This window comes from Notamacropus eugenii, chromosome X (genome assembly GCF_028372415.1).
Source record: "Notamacropus eugenii isolate mMacEug1 chromosome X, mMacEug1.pri_v2, whole genome shotgun sequence".
In the NCBI taxonomy this organism is placed as follows: Eukaryota; Metazoa; Chordata; class Mammalia; order Diprotodontia; family Macropodidae; genus Notamacropus; species Notamacropus eugenii.
This window is the reverse complement of record NC_092879.1, coordinates 16,224,991-16,243,175: the sequence shown is the minus strand read 5'-3', so window position 1 is coordinate 16,243,175 and position 18,185 is coordinate 16,224,991. Positions and strand designations below refer to the sequence as shown.

The window sequence follows — 18,185 nt, the reverse complement described above, 5'->3', positions numbered from 1 at the left end:
ATAAAGCACCATAGAAGGATTTATTGCTATGCTCGTTATCAATCATCTGTCAGTCTTTTTGATGGAGTTTACCTATTGCGCTATTGATTCTTTACTGTGTAATGTTCTTCAGATCGTTGCACAAAATTACTGTCTTTTGTAACTCAATCAGATTATTAGGATGTTAACTCATCTGCTGCGGGCTGCATGAATACGTCTTTAGGACAATGCTGGGAGGTGAAAGGATTTGGGAGATCACATGTTCTTCATGCTGTTTCCACACAGTTTTCAGGTCTTCCCCTAGGTCTCTATGTGTTACAAGCTTTTCATCCAGGCAGTTTAGAGATTAGGAACACTAACTATGCTGTTAAAAACATAGTTCTTGAATGCTGATGGATCAATGTTATGACTAGGAGATGGGAAGCACAGTTTTGTTCCATGACGATGTTCCAGTTCCAGTTCCAGTGCAATTTATTTTTTAATTCCCAAGGATTTCCTGAGGTCTCCATGTGTAATAGGAACCTTTCTCATCTGTTCACTTTTAAAAGATATTGAGCTTCAGATGCATGATTCCAGACACCAGTTCATGTCATGACTTGCTAAGTATTCATTAGGTACTAATGTTTTACCACCTTCAGTGCAGAGTTGTTCAGTTTCTACTCCTTCCTTCCATAGTCTGTGCTGATTACTAGATCTGCGCTCCTGAAACACAGTCTATCGTTTCTGCTGACAACGACCTGATGTGGGACTGCCATCAGAAACCCCCCAGCATTTCTATAAACAAACCCGGATAACGAGCGTGTGCTCTGTGGTTCTCCGTACACACATTGTTGGATGAATTCTGTGGAACATCATCATGGAGTTTATCGGTACTCCACTCTTGGGTCTTTGCTGTTTTACAGACTTCCCCCATGGATTGACCACTTTCAGCTACACTGCAGAAATCCAGGTGTGAGGATCTGTTTAATTTCTGTTGACTTACTTTTACTCCAGTTTAGTGAAATGTTACATCTCTCAGTTCCACAAGTATTTCTGTCCATTTTCACCTTGATTCGTATGTGCTTTTAAAAGGAAGTGTTGATCACTGTGTTTCCTTATCAGTTTTTTAAGAGTACATTCTAAGCCTGTTGTCCATTTTTACAGAAACAGGAGAGGGCCTTTCTACATTCAGCTCTGTATAAGAGGGTGGCTAATTGAAGAAGGCCATATTCTGGAAGGGGATCTGGGAAGCCGGAAAGGCTCCCCCTGATTTGGCAGGCTGAGGATTCGAAGGGAGGGTGGATGACTGAGATTTACAGGCATGGATGTATCTGAGTTGGTATTGGGGCTACTGTGGTTATGGCCACATAAAACAAGTGCTGTGTGCAGCTCCAGCCAAGGTAGGCTTCCCCATGGAAAAACTCCCTAAGCATGCTCAGGAGACACCAGAGACTTCTTGTTCACCCAGGCAGACTTCCTTCAGGAGCAGAGAGGATTCTCACCAAAACAGAAGGACTTGCTGAACGTCTTTAACCAGGAGTTCCCTCCTAATTTTGTTACCCCCAAGCATTCTCCTGTCAACATCCTCTCCATCAAGAAAGGGTTTAGTTGGTTTGCTTGAGGGCATCAATAAGTATTTTTTCAGTCAGGGTTTAGGTGACTTGTAACATCATGTATCCCCAAAGGCCAAAGTACACACAGATTAAACCTACTCTGTATATGTGTGATCATAACATAACATTGTTGTACTGCGCCATTCTAGCGGGACTGGGGCTTCTCGGTAATGTCAGAGATTGCGACGACCGAAGCACCCTGTTCAATGCTTCATCTTTGTCTCCATGCATACACATGGCAAAGATCCCAGAGGTGCAGCAGATGGCAGCCCTACTGGAATGGGAGCAACATGTGGAAAAAGGAATCTGGGCTGCTCTGCACCTAGGCAGCACAGGTCTAGGGGAAGCAGTGGGAAGGCCAGCAATATCAGGGACCTCATTGTGGGAACCTTTGACTGGATCTATGAAAACCACACACATCCCACTGCAAGCACCCTGGTCCTTCCATGCTTAGATCATACATATCCAAGAGCTTTCACTCTATTCAATGAGAGCAGTAGGAAGGGCTTTACATATGGCATCACATTTCATTTCATTCAGCAACTAAACACACTCTCCCCCTTCCAGTTAGGATCATACCAGAACTGAAAGTTTTGTCACATTTTTCCTGATTCATACTTCAAGCCAGTGTATACACAATGCAAATTCTTGCAGTGACAGTAACAATGATCTACGCAGTGTGAAATGGGATTAGATGGGAGTATGAGGAAATGGTAGAACTTGATTGCCAAAGTGGGGATAATAGTCTATTTGTTGTAGTAGAAGGCACCAAGCATTTTTAACGTACAGAGAGATTGGTCCGTTAGTCATTCCTTTCCATGCAGGTCAGTTGAGGATTTCCACTAGAAACACCTGTACCTGTAGAGAGGCCCTGACTGCCTTCCCTCGAAGAACAGAGAGGGTTCCATAGCAGGGGTAATGGGGTAAGCTTAGGTGCTTTTGCTTGGGCCCCACTTCGAAGATTACATTTCTCCCCAACCTCAAAACACTGTCCCTGACGGATTTCTCCCCAGCCCAAGGACACCATGTGCCTAGCAATAGCTCATGAGTGGGCCCCAGTGAGGGAAACTATCTCTCCCTGTCACAAGACCCAGTGGAAGTCTGTAGAATTTCCCTTGTACGTACAGAAGTATCTTGTATTATGCAGAACTATCATGAACTGATTCCCACAGTTACTGTATACAATCCAGCTTGCTATACACATCAGCTCCCAAAGCTATCTTGTTACAGAAATAAGGGACCTTAGGAAACACCTCCTCCCCTCTATTTCTAGTGGTGAATGATGCCTGTGATCCAGGTGGCATGCTATCACCTAGTTGGCATATCTGCCAGATAATCTACCCCTTTTCCTATATAAGATTTCGCATCATTCCTGTGAAGATTCAAGTTGCTTAAGGAGCTCTGCATGCCATATTGGCATTAAAAGAAACCTTTGTCAACTTGACTTAAAGAACGCTTAAATCTGTGAATACATTCCAGATGACCCTTTCCTGCCCTTCGGTCCTTGACGGGTCGCTGAACCTCTCAAACCACATCAGGGGGATATTTTCAGTAAGGTGGATTAGAGGAATTGGGAGGATAAGAACCCAAAGCCAGATCAGCACTTTGGAAGGGACAGCTCCATGCAGCTGAGCTCTTGTGACCCAGCACAAATTTCCTTGGAGGGGAACATTTGTTGAGCACTGGAATGAACAGGAAGATTTCCTCCACATCTCCAGTCCAGGGCAGGAAGTGCTAGGGGAAGCATTTGCTTCAGGGTCGGGCAATGGAGCTGGATTGAGGAAGTTCCTCAAGACCGATGTCAATGATTTCCTTGAGGGGATGGCCTTGGTGTTGTGCACGGAGTCACATAGAAGAGTCAAGGATGGCAATGAGATACAATCCAGGTGCCTGTTTCCAAGGGAACATAGAGCAATAGAGACAGGTGAATGTGACAGAGCAGGGACCTTGGGAACCAGAGCAATATATTTGGGACTATGAATGAGAGGAGAGAGCGGCTTGAGAGGGACAGTGGAGAAAATGGGAGATTCTGTTGGGTAGGAGATCTGTGACCTCAAGATTATTAGGTGTCACTCTACCACCAACATATGAGAAATGCCACCTAATATCACGGCCAATTTATATGTCAGTTATAACATTTTCCCCGCCGAGGAGGAACATAAGGAAAGGGAGACAGTCATGTCTGTGATATTATTTGATCAAGACTGAAAAGACTTCCTGCCCTGAAAGATGAAGCAACTAAGCAACAGGTATTTATCGAGTACCTAGTATTTACCAGACATTGTGCTCGACCCTAGGGATACCAAAAAAATAACAAAAATAAACAACCAATCTCATCCTGTGTGGAAAATACATTCTATCATGGAATATATATATATATATATACACACACATATATATACGCATATATACATATGTACATGTGTATATACATACATATGTATTTATATTATGTGTGTGCATATATATACACATATATATTGTGTTTGTGAGATTGTGGTAATCTGTGTGTCTTTGTATGTACAAAACATATTAATTTTGTATATGCAAATTATATAGAAATTTAAAATGAAAAAAATTCTGGGAAAAGGCACTAGCAGCTGGAGAGGGAAAGAAAAGTCCTTGTCTAGATCATGAATGGCCTATTACCTCTTTCTTCTTTGAACTCTGTCTGAAAAGGTTCCATTTGGTGGTTTTTGTTGTATCATCCTTCTGCCTCACAATGTGCTTGACGAGAAGCAGAAATTGGTCGATGACAAGCCCTTCAGGCTTTCCACTACAGACCACCGCTCCAGTTGACCTGGAATCCTTATACTGCAATGCCTCAGCCAATTGTATGTCTAATTTCACTATCACCTGGGCCACATCTCCAAACCATTCTAATAAAAGAGCCATAATCATTAGTCAAATATTTTGTAGATATCTGGGTAAAACCATTTTAGCAATTCTGTCAAAAAATGGAAATGAAATTACTCTGGCTTGCCCTGTTTTCCATGAAGTTATACTGATTTTTCTCTTCACCATTCTCCTTCCTAGATGTTCACTGTACATCTATTTAACAGCATGGGGGATCTGTGACATCTCTTCTTCCATTTAGGATCCCTGGAATACCTGCCCTACCTTCAAGATGCTCAGTGTGTCCACAGACACAAAATGAGAGCTCAGGAGCCCCCGTTTTTCTCTAGTCAATCAAAGGACAGAAATTGTTCAAACCAAAGGCATTTACTGAAATAGCAGAGTAAAATCTGCAATAGACCATTCCCCCATAATATGCACAGCGCACACTCTCCCATACATAGATCCCCATTGGTGGGGATAGGAGTGGGGAATGAGAACCCCTGCTAATCACACAAGAAGGGCCCACATAGGGAAAACTATGAACTCCAATGATGCTTGTGGTGATGGTGCTACACTGCTCTCACTAGGCCTGACACTTGGCACGCTTCTCCACTGGACTCACCACACAGGGTTCTTCTGGGAGTGGTACTGACACTCTTTATTCCTCTCTTGTCTATATTTCCCCATAGAGGTTGAGGGCCAAGACGGAGTGCAGGTAAAATCCAGGGCACAGTTTCTCTGTAGCCTGTTTTGCAACCTGTGCTCATAAACATTTGTTATGGCTCTCCATGACCTCTTGCTTTGTTGTATCCATGGGAACCCAGAGAATGTGAAGAGTACAAGGACCTTGAGTGAAGAAACAGATATTCTTGAAGATAACTATTGTGAGAAACGGTGACTAGATTTACACTGCCAAAAGTAAATTAAAAATCTTCTCATGGGAATAACCTTTCTTGCTTGCTTGCCTGTGAAAAGTCTATATAAACCCCTACCCTCAGATTAATAAATGGGAGCTGTTCTTTACACTCCTTGTCTGACTTTCTTTCTTCGTCACTGCTTCACTGAACCACAAGGGGGAGCTGGCCGCCCTCACCACATAGCCATCTAAGTCACCAAAGCCAAGGGTGGGGTGACTAGAACCTCTCCAGGTTCCGGGAAGACTGATCGTTCTTGAGACACAACTACTATATCCCCCCTCCCAGAAAAAATATAGGGAGAGTGTCCCCAGGTAACATTACCTTCATCTTAACGTTTTTACAGTTGATTATCTAAATTAATGTTTAGACAGCCTGACTCACCTACAAGATCCTGGAGTAAGTGGCAATGAATTTAAACCATAATAAGTATTCTGAGCAATTAAAGTCAGTGTTTTCCCCCAACTCACACCCAATGCGTATGGGTCAGCAGCAAAGCTGCTTTGGTGCTATGTTTTGGCCACTGAACACCAGAGTTTACCTACAATCACATTCTAGAATAGCTCCCAGAAATCGGGCATGAAGTTCATTGATGCATAGTTTGCAGGTTTCTTTCCCTTTCCGTTTTTGGAAATTAGGATGTTTTACATTCTCCAACCCTCATGTATTCTTCCCTGAAGCAGCCAGTGTCACTGAGGGAGAGCCAGGAGGCAGCTAGTACCAGGTAAGTCACACTATCCCCACCATCTCACCTACCATGACCATGATGGAAAGAGCTTAGCACCTGGAACCCAAGAGACTCCGAAATACATTTGTCTCTCCCAGAACACTTATCATGCTTCAGGCTCAGCACCCAGTGTCGTCATACCTGGGCGAAGCACTTCCTGTGAAGAAGAGGCAAGTCAACCATCCCCACCAACTGCTCCCTTTGGGCCAGGCGAGCCAGCCTAACTAAGGCAGTGAAGCACCTGGAGGGAAAGATTAGAGGTGGCAGGTCGCTGGACTCCTCTTGGGGTTATAACTGGTACTAAGGTTTGTGGATTAATCAGATGTGTCCAGGTTTAAGGTCTGCTGCCGCCCAAGACAATAGCTTATGTTGATGCTAGGATAGGTGGCCTAGTCATACCAGATCACAAATTGTATTCTAAGGCAGCAATCAGCAAAACCACTTGGTATTCGCTAAGAGCTAGTGGGGTAGATCAGTGGAATAGGTTATGTACTCAAGACAGAGTAGACAATGAATATAGAATTATTCCTTTTGATAAACCCCAAAACCCCAGCTTCTGAGATAAGAACTCACCGTTTGACAAAAACTGCTGGGAAAACTGTAAAATGGTGTGAGAGAAACTGGGCATAGACCAATGCCTGACACCTTACACAAGAATACAGTCCAAATGGGTCCACGATCTAGGTACAAAGGGTGATAGTATAAACACATTAGTGGGGCAAGGGCTAATGTATGTCCCAGACATATGGAGAATGGAATATTTTATGACCAAACAACAGATAGATAACTTTATGAAGTTCAAAATGAATACTTTTAATTACATTACATTGAATTTTTTTTTCAAACACTCTCAGTGCAACTAAGTTTAGGAGGGAAGCAGACAACTAGTAAAGAATTTTTACACCTTGTACCTGTGATAATGGCCTTATTTCTAAAATATGTAGAGAACTGAGTCGTCATTTGCCACTTGACAGATGATTAAAGGATATGAACAGGCAGTTTTCAGAGGAAAAAATTAAAGCTATCTGTAGTCATATGAAAGATGCTATCTATCAGTCCCTATTGATTAGAGAGATGCAAATTTAAACAACTTTGAGGTATCACATCACAGCTATCAGATTGACTAATATGACAAAACAGGAAGATGACCAATGTTGGAGAAGATGTGGGAGAGTTGGACCGCTAATTTATTGTTGGTGGAACTGTGAGCTGATCCAGTCTTTCTTGAGAGCAATCTGGAACTATGACCAAAGGACTCCAAAAAGTATATATCCTTTGAACCAGCAATATTCCTTCTAGGGCTGTATCCCAAAGAGATCTTGAAAATGGGAAAAGGTCCCACATGTACAAAATTATTTATAACAGCCCTTTTTGTGGTGACCAAGAATTGTCCATTGAGGGGATGTCCATAGATTGGGGAATGGCTCAACAAGTTGTGGTATCTGATCATAATGGAACGCTATTGTGCTATCAGAACCGCGAACAGGACACCTCCAGAAAAACCTGCAAAGACTTATATGAACTGATGCTGAGTGAAATGAGCAGAACCAGAAGAACATTATACACAGTAACAGCCACAGTTTGTGGGGGATGCTTCTGAGAGACTAAGCCCTTCCCAGGAATGGATGGACCTAAAACATCCCCAAAGATCTCTTGTGGCAAAATACCATCCACATCCTAAGAAAGAACTGTGCAATCAGAACGCAGAACGAAGCAGACTATTTTCTCTTGTGTAACGTCTTATTTTGTTTTTACTCATTTTTTCCTCCCATTCGTTCTTGTTCTTCTATGCAACATGACTAGTGTGAAAATGTGTTTAATAAGAATGTATGTGAAGAACCCATATAAGATTGCAAGATATCTCGAGGAGGGAGAGCAGAGAAAGGGAAGGAGGAGGGAGGCAGAAAATTTAAGACTTGTGGAAGTGATTGCTGAAAACTGGAAACCAATAAATTAGTTAAATAAAACAATACAACCTTATGTTGTCCTCAGACATCCTTGTCAGCCTTGGTTCCCACAATTTGTCTCAAACTTGATCATTACAAGAGACCAAAGCTGCCATCGCGTCCAATCTATACGTGAAGGGAATTCACAGAGCAACATACCAGACAAATGGTCATCTAGCTTTTGCCTTCTTTTTTTCAGGGTTGTTCCAACTCCAGTGTCCTTCCTGTTAGCAGACAGGGCATGGACCTGGAAGTTTTTGTTTAGGCATGGGTCAGTTAGGAGACCAATGGCCCTGCTTGTGACATAGGAAAAATGAAGCTTGTCCCGGAGTTTTAGAGGCAGGTCCTTCTGAGACTCAGATACGGTGGCAGCCAGGATTTGAGCCTGTTGTCTATCCTTTGCCCTGGTACTATGGTCCCTTTCTCTACTGCAGCTCAGTCCCTATTGTTGAATAACCTGAAAGATATTTCTAAAAGTTGGGTTTGCAGTGTCTGGGGACCCAAAGCTGACATTTGCAATTTTCTCTGGATATCTGGGGTATCAAGGATTGCAATCACTTCAGGTGAAATGGGGTGTAGATTGACAAATTTTCTGAGAGCCTCCATCTGCCTGCCTTGAAAGAGGGTAGGGCTCTTCTTTGGCCCCTGGGTGATTTCCTTGACCTTGTCATGATGGACCTGTTTTTTAAAGCCTTCCACCATACCTCCAATGAGGCAAGTCAGCCTATGGGCCCTCTTTTGTCCTATCTCTGCTGTCCTCTTGGCAATCCCACCTGGAGTCTGCAACTGTAACCTCGGTGGCTCCTGGGGGATACCTTGAGTGGGAAGACACAGTCAATTCACCCCTAAACATTTGAGCTAAATCTCAGATTCTCTTTTTCTCCTCAATTGTGCAACCGGTGGAGATAATAATATGAACATCTCCCCAAGTGAGGTCAAATTGCAAAGCCACCTCCCTGAAGCCCTAGGGGAATTTAGTGGCGTCTTTAGAATAAGAGCCAAGTTTTCCTTAATTTGGGGAGGTCAGATATTGAGAAGGGGACATGAACTGTAATTGTCCCTCCTGATGGGGCTGCTGCTTCCTGTAAAGTAGGAAGTCTATTGGTGGGGGTGGTCGAGTCAGGGATTGAGAAGGAGGGAGAAAGAGGGCCCCACTCCTTGAGTGGGAGGGAATTAAGGACTGGCTTGTGCCAGGAGGTTGTGGGATTTGGGGGTTTCTGAGAAGAGGATCAGCAAAAGAGGTCAACTTAGTCCTCACCTTTAAGGCTGCTTGCATTGAATTTGGTTTGGAACATCCTGCACTGTGCTCTCAGAGTTGGATTTGGGGAGAGACCCCTAAAAGCATGTACTTACCATTTCATGGTCCATTTCCTTTCCCTGCTGCAATAAAGGTGAAGTTGATTAATGGTGTTGAAATTGATTGACCAAGCCTTAGGCCATTTCTCTTGGTCTCCCACATCCTATTGGGGTCAAGCTTATTACCAAAAATATGAGGCATTTTCTTCTTAAATCTCCTAAGTCAGATTTGTTCCAATTCTGCAAGAGACAGGTGAGTGGGGAGTCTGAGGGTACAGGGGGACTTGGTTGTATGAGGGTTAACAATAATAATTGGTGCTGTAGGCCTGCAGAATTTCCAGCAATAGCCACAGTTCACTTCTCCAGTGACATCCCACTTTGAGGTGAAGAAAGACGAGTTCAGAGAGAACTCCCTGTGAAATTCCCAAACAGAGCATCTTATGCTTAGAGGGACTTTGCCAGCCGCAAGAACTTTGGGCAGCATGACCCAAGTGATCAAGTCAAGCTTTCTTAGGTGCTTGAAAGACCTCCCAGTTAGGAGAAAGAAAAATAGGCCTACCTTAGGGTTGGAGACACTGGAATTTTCAAAGAGACAAGTGATCACCCAGGGACGCCAAATGTGACTCATGAGGATCAGGTAGATTTATTTGCCACAGGACATCTCTAAAGAATTTCAAAGACTCAGCTCTACTCCAATTGAGCTGGAAAGTTTTATTTTTGTTTTGTGATTTCGCGCTCTGGGGAGTGCCTAAGTTCCTTAGAGGAATTAGCAACTTCAGGAAAGGCAAGACATATAATTTTATACAGAAGATGATGCTGATTACACAATCAAAATTTACATAGAATATGGCAATATAATTAATATTAAAAAGCAAGGAGGAGTTTATTAAGGGATAAGGTAATGGAGGAGGTGTCCCAACCTCAGGGGAATTACATATGCCCTTATTCATAATGCATACACAAAACCCCATTTTGGGGGGGTAGGTATGTATGATAATGATATGATGAAAAGTCTCTCCATGTTCTAAGTTCACTCTAGATCAGTTGTTTACTGTTACTGTGCAGGTGCCATCTTAGGGTGGGCCCCTTCTATGGCTTGGTAGTCAAGCGTCCTGCTCTACCTCCTTCTGGTGCTCTTTTCTGATTTGCTAACTATTGTGGTCCTGTGTTATCAAGATGGGCAATGTGGTTGAGACTGAGTAGATGGACACATCTGTTTCTGTGGGAATAGTTCTGGGGACAGTGGCGAGCTAGAAGCAGTGGCTGGGTTCCCATCACATGCACACATCTGCTGTTTCTGTGAGAACTATGAGTTCAGGGACACACCTGTTGTTCTGGTGAGCGGTGAGAGGTATATGATGAAGTTAGGATATGGGTGGGGGTAAGGCACTTACAGTGGACCTGCTTTTCAGTGGGGTCAAAAATGAAGTTAGACTGCTGGGGCTGGGGGCAGCTTGATTAGAATTCCATTGCCTGGACAGCATCTTTCAATAAATTATCAGGTAAAACTACTCTGATGCCCTGGAACCACAGGGCAAAACGGGCATTGAAAGAATCCACCAGTCACCTCAGGAAAGAGATTCCCCCCCCCCCCCCCCCAAAACCACAGGGAACACTATAGCCAAATTTCAGAATTATGAGATCACGGAAATGTACTAAAAGCGGCCAGCAAGAAAGATTTCAAAGACTGGGGAGTCACAATCAGGAGCACACAGGACCTGGCAGCTGCAATATTAAAGTACTGGAGCTTATGGAACACGATATTCCAGAGAGCAACAGAGCTAAGACTACAACCAAGAATCACTCAGCCGGCAAAAGCAAGCATAACAAATAAAGGGAAAAATGGCAATTCAGTGAAATAGAAGGATTTCAAGCCTTCATAAGAGCAAACAACAACATAAATTTGACCTCCAATATGAAGACCACAAATGGATAAAAAGGGGAAAAGAAAACAGAAGAGATTCAATAAAGCTTAGGTTCTTTACATCCCTACGGAGGAAAATGATACTTATAACTGTTAAAAATTGCATCCTTAACAGCAGAGCCAGAAAGTATAAACACAGACAGACATTAGGGGTAATAGGTGAATATGAGGGAATGACAAAGAAGTATGAAGGGATGAGAAAAAGAAGTGCAAAGGTTCAGAAAGAAGGGAGTGGTAGACACGGGCAAATTATAGCGCATGAAGTAGCAGGAAAGACATTTGACAGTGGAGGAGATGATGGGAGGGTGGACAATGTGCATCACTTGAACCTTACTCTCATCAATGTTGGCCCAAAGAGCAATAATATACAGAATCAGTTGAATATAGAAATCTCTTTTACCCGACAGGGAAGCAGGAGGGGAGAAGATTAAGTAAAGAGGGTGAGGGTTCTGGTGACTGACATAATGGAGGGCAACATAACAGGAAGTAGCAACAGCAGAAAACACTGGTGATGTGGGAAAGGGTGAAAGGAGAGAAAGGACAAACAAGAGGACGAACAGGATGGAGGGAAATACATAGGTAGCAATCATTACTGTGAATGGGATGGACTCCACAAAACTGAAGCAGATACCAGAGTAGATCAAAGACCAGAAGCAGTGTGACACAGACAGAGTAAAGCCTGAACAGAATCTACTAAGTTACAGTTGAAGTAAAAAAAAAAAAAAAAAAGCAGGGGTAGCAATCCTGACTTTACCAAAAGAAAAATCAAAGATAATCCCAATTAAAAGAGATGTGTGTGTGTGTATGTGTTCATCCCTCGTTGCTGAAAAAGACCAGGAAATCAGAGAAAAAATGCCATGACTTGCACTTGACTTTGTTTTGAGTGAGGGAGGGCTGTGTAGGTCACCAGTCTCACTTCTCCTCCATAGCCATATGAATCCAGTGATCAGATATTCCTCAAGATGACTGGAGATGATCCAGGCTGAGGCAATTGGGGTAAATGACTTTCCCTAGGTCACACAGGTGGTGAGTTCCAAGTGACTGAGGTGAAATTTGAACTCAGGTCCTCCTGACTCCTGCGTTGGTGCTCTATCCACTGCACCACCTAGCTGCCCAATTAAGAGAGATAATGAAGGAAGGAATGGAAACTTCTTCTTGCTAAAAGGTACAACAGGTAGTGGAGTCCAGATGGTGCAGTGGAAGGATGGACCTGCTGCAGCTCTCCTTGCATAGCCCATAAAATACCTGTAAAATGACTAAAACCAAATTCTAGAACAACTGAATCCACAAAACTATAGAGTGAAAGACATTTCCAGCCCAAGACAGCCTGAAAGGATGAAAGGAAAGGTCTATCACACCAGTCTCGGGGCAGAGCATAACCTATCCTTGGCCATGCAGCACAGCGTGGATAGAACTGGAGCAGGGTTCAGGGAATGGAATCACAGGCAGCAGCTGCAGTTCCCAGATTTCTCTTCCCACATAGACAAAAAATGCTTCAAAGTTCAGTGAGAAAACTCTTTCACTTGGGAGAGAAGGGAGCAGGGTCCAGCCTAGGCCTGAACCTAGGCCTGTGGCAAACACTGTGGCCCAGAATCCATTTTTAGAGCCCTGGGCCCAAAGTCCTTGGGGAAATTGTGTCTCAAGCCTGAGTGGCCGTCCTGGGATGAGGTAGAGTGCTGGGGTGGCGGAGCTGATGACACCTCTGGAGAAGGAAGTCTACTCTCAGATCCTGGGCAGAAAAACTTGTGCTTGCTCACAGGGCAGAACACAGTCCAGAAGAGGAATGAACTCCTCTCATTTGAATGTGCCACCTTGGAGTAAATGAGAAATTTCAGGTCCCCACAGTATATCTTCCACTTGAAAGAGGACTCAAAAATGAAGCAACAGGATGTGAAAATGCTCACGAAAGGGAACAACAGCAAAACTATCGAAGGTTACTTTGTTGGTGAAAAGGTGTTTTCTTCCAGCCTTTCAGATGAGCGAGAACAATGTATACCAACATTGAAAGACAACAAATCAATGTTTCTGCGTGAAACCTCAAAAAATATGTAATCGTTTCAGGCCATGGAAGAACTGAAAAAGGATTTTGACACCCAAGTAAGAGAGGTAGAGGAAAAACTGGGAAGTGAAATGAGAGCAATGCAGGGAAATCATGAAAACTGAGTCAGCAGCTTGCTAAAGGAGAGCCAAAGAATGTTGAGGGAAATAACACCTTTAAAAATAGACTAACCCAAATGTCAAAAGAGTTCCAAAAAGCCAGTGAGGAGAAGAACGCTTTAAAAATAGAAGTAGCCAGATGGGAAAGGAGGTTCAAAGGCTCACTGAAGAACGTAGTTCTTTGAAAATTAGAATGGAGCATTTGGAAACCAATGACTTTAAGAGAAACCAAGAAATTACAAAACAAAACCAAAAGAAAGAAAAAATAGAAGACAATGTGATATATCTCAGTAGAAAGACAACTGACCTGGAAAAGAGATCCAGGAGAGACAATTTAAAGATTATGGGACTACCTGAAAGCCATGATCACAGACTAGCCTAGACATCACCCTTCATGAAATTATCAAGGAAAACTGCCTTGATATTCTACAACCAGAGGGTAAAGTACATATTGAAAGAATGCACAGACCACCTCCTGAAAGAGATCCAAAAAGGGAAACGCCTAGTAATATTGTAGCCAATTTCCAGAGTTCCCAGGCCAAGAAGAAAATATTACAAGCAGCTAGAAAGAAACAATTCGGGTACTGTGGTAATACAATCAGGATAATACAAGATCTAGGAGCTTCTACGTTAAAGAATCGAATGGTTTGGAATATGATATTCCAGAAGTCAAAGGAACTAGGATTAAAACCAAGAATCCCCTAGGGAGCAAAATTGAATGCAACACTTCAGGGAAAAAATGGTTATTCAGTGAAATAGAGGACTTTCAAGCATTCTTGATGAAAAGACTAGAACTGAACAGAAAATTTCTCTTTCAAAAATAAGAATCAAGAGAAGCATGAAAAGGTAAACAGGAAAGTAATCATAAGGAGTTTTCTAAAGTGGAACTGTTTACATTTCTACATGGAAAAACAATATTTGTAACTCTTGAAACTTTTTCAGTATCTGGGTAGTTGGTGGGATTACACACACACACATATGTCTACATATATATACATATGGATGTATCTCTCTCTCTACGTATATATATGTATGTATATATGATAACATTCGTAAATACTTTGATTTCTTCTGAGAAAAAGCTGGTTGATGAATGGAAGGGATGATCATTTTATTTTTTAAAAAGACAAGGATAGGAAGGGGTTTTTTACTCAACATACGATCTAATAATTGACCATAAATGAAATCAAATTATATCAAATGTTATTATAGCCAGCCACAGAAATATGAAATAACAGGTGACAGAATTATTATATGTTGGCTGAGTGTTTATGTTTAAGTTTATAGTTGATGCTTACAGTGATGAAGGTGGAACAAAACCAGTTTTTCTTTGTATGAAACAGGAAGTATATATATGTATATGCATATATGTACATGTATATATATGTGTATATATATGTATATATTTGTGCGTGTGTGTGTATATATGTATAAAGAGAAAGAGAAGAAGAAGAAGAAGAAGAAGAAGAAGAGAGAGAGATAGTGAGAGAGAGAGAGAGAGAGAGAGAGAGAGAGAGAGAGAGAGAAAGTTTTTTCAATGGAGCAGAAAATAGGTAGGTGAGATGGAAAAAGTGAAGCTTATTGCCGTCACATTTGGCTTAAGGAAGGAATAACAAGCACGCTTACTTTGTTGTGAAAATCTACCTCACACTACAGGAAAGTAGAGGAGAAGGGAAGGAGATAAGGGGGTGTGGGGGGATGATACAAGGGAGGGCAAATGGTAGGAGGGAGTAATTGGAAGTAAACACTTTTGGGGAGGGACAAAGTCAAAAGAGAGAACAGAATAAATGGGAGGCAGGAGAGGATGGAGGGAAATAGAGTTAGTCTTTCACGACATGACTATTAGGGAAGTCTTTTGCATAACTACACATGTATGGCCTATATTGAATTGCTTGCCTTCTCAGTGGGGATGAGTGGGGAGGGAGGAAGGGAGAGAAGTTGGAACTCAAAGTTTTAGGACTGAATATTGAGAATTTTTTTCCATGCAGTTGGGAGATAAAAAATACAGGTAATGGGGCACAAAAATCTATTTTTCCTTACAAGAAAAGAGAGAAGATAGGGATAAGGGTGTGGAGGAGTGTGATAGAAGGGAGGGAAGATTGGGGGAAGGGATAATCAGAATGAACAGAGTCTTGGGGTGGGAGGAGGTAAGAGATGGGGAGAAAATTTGGAATTCAAAATCTTGTGGAAATGAATGTTGAAAACTGAAAATAAATATTCTTTTTGTATGAAAAGAGCAACAAAATCCAAGAGAACGTTGAATACATTAAAAGCCATATGGTTTTAAGAAACTTTGAGTGAATAAGTCATTTTGAGTATTATAAATACCGAAAATAACTATAAGGGGTACATGAAGAAAGATGATTTGTGTATCCAAAGAAAGAACTGATAAATGGAAGTATGCATAGAACAATTTTACATATATACATATGTATATATATGCATATAGGTATGTGTATACATATATATGTACATACACATATATATGTATGTATATGTGTGTATATATATTCATATATATACATATATGTGTGTATATATATTCATATATATACATATATGTGTGTATATATATTCATATATATACATATGTGTTTATATATATATATATATATATACATATATATATTTGGGTGTAATGGTCACCACATGTGGGGGAGAAAGAAAACAGAAATTTATCGGATAATTTTGTTGTGTGGTTAAAAGCAATAACAAGTTGTGCATAGGCAATGTGCAGTTTCATGTGCAATCATCATTTTTCTTGTACTATGCCATGCAAATGCTTGTTTTATTCCGTAAATTAAAGATAAAAGAAATAAAAAGAGTACCATAGGCAATGAATGGGAATTGGATTAAAGAGGAAACAACATACACAGTCATTTGGGTATAGATATCTACCTTACCCTACATCAAAGTAGGAGGGGATGGGCATAAGAGAAGGCAGGCTGTGTGACAGATGGGAGGGCAGATTGGGGGAACTGGTATTCAGAAGCAAAACACTTTTGAGGGGGTAGATGGTGAATAGAAAGACAATGGAATAGACAGGGGCAAATAAGATGGAAAGAAATACAATCAGCAATCATAACTGAAAACATTCTGGAAGCCAAGGTTCTCTTATAAAAGTCCCCATGTCCCAAATGTATAGAGAAATGAGTCAAATTAATAAAAGAAGAGCCATTCCCTAATAGATGAATGATCAAAAGTTATGAACTGTCACTTTTCACATGAAGTATACAAAGCTATCTACAATCACGTGAAAAAATTCTGTATATCACTACTGATTGCAGAAATGCAAGTTTAAAAAGTTCTGAGCTACTTCCTCCGACCTATTTATGTGGCTAATTAGACAGAAAAGAAAAATGACAAATGATTTAGAGGAGTGGGAAAATTGAGACATTAACACTCTGTTGGTAGAAGTGTGAACAGATCCAACCGTTTTTGAGAGAAATTTGGAATTATAACCAAAGGCTACAAAGTCACGCAGAGCCTTCAAGTTGCCAATACCACTGCTAGGATTTTATCCAAAGGGGATTTTAAAAGGAAATAAAAAAGGTAACAGACTAATGTGTACAACATACCTATAGAAGCTACTGTCTGGTAGGAATGGATTGGATATTGAGGGGATAGCCATGAATTCTGGAATGGCTGAAAAATTGTGATAAATGATGGAAATGGAATACTATCATAGAGTAAAAATTATGAGCAGGGTGTTCTCAAAAAACCTAGAAAGACTTCCATGAACTAATGCAAAGTGAAATGAGGAGAACGAGGAGAACCTTGTACACAGTAACAGCAATACTGTCAGATGATCGGTCGTGAAGAACTTAGCTATTCTGAACATTTCAGTGATCCAAGACCACTCTGAAGGACTTAGGATGAAAAATGCTATCCATTCCCAGAGAAAGAAGTGATGGTGTCTGAAAACAGATCAAAGTATGCGTCCTTCTAACCTTCTCAATTTTTCTCCAACGTGTTTTTTTAGTCTATGTTTCCTTTTACAAGAAGAGTAATAAAGATATGTATTTTACATGACAACACATGTAAAAGCTATATCACATTACTTGACTTCCCAATGAGCGGGGTGAGAAGGGCTCAAGGGAGAGAATTTGAAATTTAAAATTTGAAAAATCAATGATAAAAATGTTACATGTCATTGGAGATAATAAAGTATGAAGTAAATATTAAAAGAAATTGAACCATTCTGCAGACCCTTTAGATAATGTGAATTTTCCCATTCAACAGGAGGGAGGTAGGAGGGGCCTGTGCCCCAAGGAGGAGGGGCTGGCACACTGTTCCAGGATATGGACGAGGAGTGGCTGCGCGCGGAGAAGCAAGAGCAGGAGGAAGAATATACAGGCAGGCAGACAGATGGGGCCTGGACACGGAATACGCAGGTGAAGGCCCGACACAGGGTACCCCAAGGGGGATGCACTAAATTCCCCAAATCAGCAACCGAACTCTCTGGTGGGTCGGCCAACTGAAACCAAGGTCTCCTCTCTTAGCGCTGGAGTTCTCAATCCAAGCCCTGATCCAGCCATGCTGGTGGCTTTCTGCAGGTCTCTGCTGCTTTCACATGGAAGACTTTTTAAAGCCTTTGTGGGAGGTGGCAGGTAGGAGGTGACAGAGTTCCAAGCCCAGGGGCAGGAGCAGAAAGAGATCTCACTGCTCTCTGGTAAAATTTACATAGGTGATACCTTGGGAATGTAGATTTCTTATCGAATTCCTTACATAAAGTTCAATTTTTGTACTATGAATTTACATAAAGCAACATCTGTCTGCACTCCTTTCTATTCCCATTCAGTGTTTTCCAGA

At 41.7% G+C, this 18,185-nt stretch overlaps 1 long non-coding RNA gene across 1 annotated transcript in view; it reads right to left on the bottom strand.

Moving 5' to 3' along the window:
* Positions 1-18,185, bottom strand: part of LOC140515578 (uncharacterized) — a 385,043-nt gene that overhangs the window by 38,053 nt on the left and 328,805 nt on the right. The window lies entirely within an intron of this gene.